Genomic DNA, 3,240 nt, shown 5'->3' on the forward strand with positions numbered 1-3,240 from the left:
CGGTATGTTGAATTTGAGTTGTTTGAATATTCTCCATACTGATTTAATGGATGGAAATTTTAACACAATATTTTGAGTTAAAATAAGAAAATCAAAAAAGAAATATCTTCCTTGGGGACTCCATCTAGGTTCTAAATTTTTATTACACAGTTTTAAAATATTTAAATGTAGAGAATACAAGGCAGAAGAAGGAATCTCTTGGTTCAATCATTAATTTTGTTAAGTCCTTTCAGAGGGTTTCTTGAAGCACTCAGCTGAGATCCCCAACTTAAGGCCCTCTACAGTGATGCAATCTGTACTCACTGGTGGGTGTTGCTGCCACTCAACTCCCTGTTAATAGTCAGTCTTTGATTTTGTTATTGCTGTTGTTTGCCTGTTTATTTGTTTTCTTTTTTTTTTTTTTTTTCTAGAATGATCCGTTTCACGTAGTGGGAGTTTTGAAAGCTGTCACAAATTCCTAGTCTCTTAGTTAGTGTTTACTCAGCAGGCTGGTGCTGAGCCTCCAAGGAGCACATTTCCCCAGCTTCAGCTAATTCGGTTCTCCACTGCTCTCCTCCCTCCGAAACACTCTGGAATGTCTGTCCACAACCGTTCCCCAGCTAGGAAGGGCCACTGCCTTCCCAATGCTGCATCCAACACTGGGCACTCTGTTCTCAACACTCTGAGTGGTTGGAAGAAGCCACTTGTAATTTACAAAATTTAAAGGACAGTTTCATTCCACTTTAGTGTAAACATTTCTGGATAAATCTTTCCCCTGATCCACTATGAAGTGTTGGTTTCAGGAAGAACCAGCTCATTTTGACCAATTCATTTTGCTAGAGACCATCTGGTATTGGCAAATATCTTAATGACTTGTGTCAAATAAGCATAATAGCAAAAAGCTTTTAGACATGGAAGGTTATTTTTCAATGCCCCTTCAAATGCTGTCATCTAGAGACAATTGCAGGTAACTGTTTTTGTGAAAACTTCTGAAGATAATTGCTTGTTACATTTCTTCTGCAAGTTATTCGGTCCTTAGGACTTTTGCCTTTGAGCATCTTTTCCCTCATCCATAAAATGGGAATAAAAATAATGACTATCTTCTAGGATGGTTTAAAGACTTAGATGAATTAATACACATGAAATGTGCCTAACAATACATAATCAGAATTTATTAATATTTCAATCCATGTATGTACGTATTTACAATAAGTAGGCATTTTACTCTCAAAATGAAATGAAACTACTTGCTATTTTTAACTTTTTTCACTCAGTTATATATCAAAATATCTTTCTTTGTTAATAAATACATATATATTATTTTAAGTTGCACATGTCTTTAGTCTGTGGATTAACAAGCTTAAACAACTCAGCATCTTTTTAAGTAAGTACCTTTAATAGCTCAGTTTAGGAATAAGCTAAAAGATATTTAGAAATCATATTTGGTGGCCATTAAGAGGAACTGGACTTCAACTATCTGCTGAAGTAGTTATAAGCACCTGCCGTAAGAGATTTTATCTGATCTCACTCAGAACCCACACAGAATCCCTCAGAATCCCTGCCTGTGCAATTCCTTATCACTCTGTTCTTCAAAGACCCTACTTCTAAAGTGAGCACTTTTCCAAAGAACCTACTTTCAAAATTATTATAAGAATTAAATAAAATTATAGAAGCAATGCACTAATAGTGGAGCCTGTCTTATTGAAAAAGTACAATAAATAGAGTACAGAAATAAGATGCTTTTGCTCCATTCATTGAGAAAAAGAAAGTGAGCTTGGGCACATTTCATGGTGTTGCTTTAGCTTCGAGTCATACTTTTATATTCTGAAGTAAATGCCAAAAGTAGTGATAGCTTTAGTTTAATATTTGATGATATTGTCTTCTTCCTGCACTCCCCAGGGAGGACAGATGAAATTTATGCTCCTCTCTGTTAACCTGTTTATTATTCAGCTTTTCATCACCATAACTAAAACACCTGAGAGAAGCAACCCAGGAGGAGGAAGGGTGCTTTTTGTGTGTGGCTGTAGAGGCTCAAAGTGCGAGTCTGGGGTCTGAGGAGGGCACAGGGGCTGGCAGTGGCTGAGTGCATGTGCAGGTTCACACATCGAGCCAGGACTGAGACACGGGGACCAAGCTTGTCATCTACCCTCTGTGTGGTCTCTTCTCACAATACGCTTACGATCCCATCCAATCCAATCACTTTCAGACACCATAACTGGATTAAACTTCTTTCCTAATCTGTTAAAGTGAAACTCTGGAAATCGACCTTCAACACCAGGGCATTTACAGGACACTCAAACTGTTACACAAACCATAACAAGTTGGGAATTATTTCCGTGTCTACTTAGGGGCTGCTTTAGATAGCTTCTCTCCATTTCTCACCAACTGCCATGCTAATGACCAGGCTGTGTGGACTGAAAGCAGGCAAAGATGCTTTAATGAAGTCGTGAATCAAGAGTAGAATGGTCTAACAATGATCTCAAACATTCTCCAGCTGAATCAGCAACAAGAATCTAAACCCACAGGAAGGCAGTGCAGATGTCTGTTTGGACACCTCAGGGGTTCTGGATCCAATGAGCTATGAAAACACTTCACAATAGAGAATTGAAAGTTTTCATCGGAGTGGTTGTAACCATCCCCTATGTCCTCCACACTCAATGTTTTAACCCTCACATCAACAATTCAAAAATAAAAGCCAAAACGAATTCTAGGCAAGTTAAATACAGAATATGCGGTTGGAGATCCTCTCAGAACTGATCTGACCTATGGTGCTTATTAGAACAGAAATAACTTTTAAACACCTGACTAATTCATAATGCTCACCAGTCTTTCTTGAATTTTAAATGCCAAAGTCCCTCCCTAAGCTTTTCCGTGGAATTATTTCAGGTGTTATCTTTGTGTTAGACATATGACTTTTCAGAAAACCTGTGAAGCGGATTCCCTGTTTATTTCAGAAGGAAAAGTTACACTTGGCAACATATTATAATGGCATTTAGTTGTTCTGTGTGGTCTGTGAAATTGCAAGGGAAAGAAATCACTGAGCTTGGAAAAACTGAATTCATTTGCATGTTTTCAAATTTTAGTATAGATGGGGCCTTGTAGTTTAGGAGCAGGATGCTGTAGTCAGAAGGATGTCATTATTTGGCAAATATATAGAAAGTCCTTTCTTTTTCTGTTTTTTAAAAAAGATTTATTTATTTATTTTTATTGGAAAGGCAGTTTTACAGAGAGAAGGAGAGAAAGAGAAAAATATCTTCCATC

This window comes from Ochotona princeps, chromosome 9 (genome assembly GCF_030435755.1).
Source record: "Ochotona princeps isolate mOchPri1 chromosome 9, mOchPri1.hap1, whole genome shotgun sequence".
Lineage (NCBI taxonomy): Eukaryota > Metazoa > Chordata > Mammalia > Lagomorpha > Ochotonidae > Ochotona > Ochotona princeps.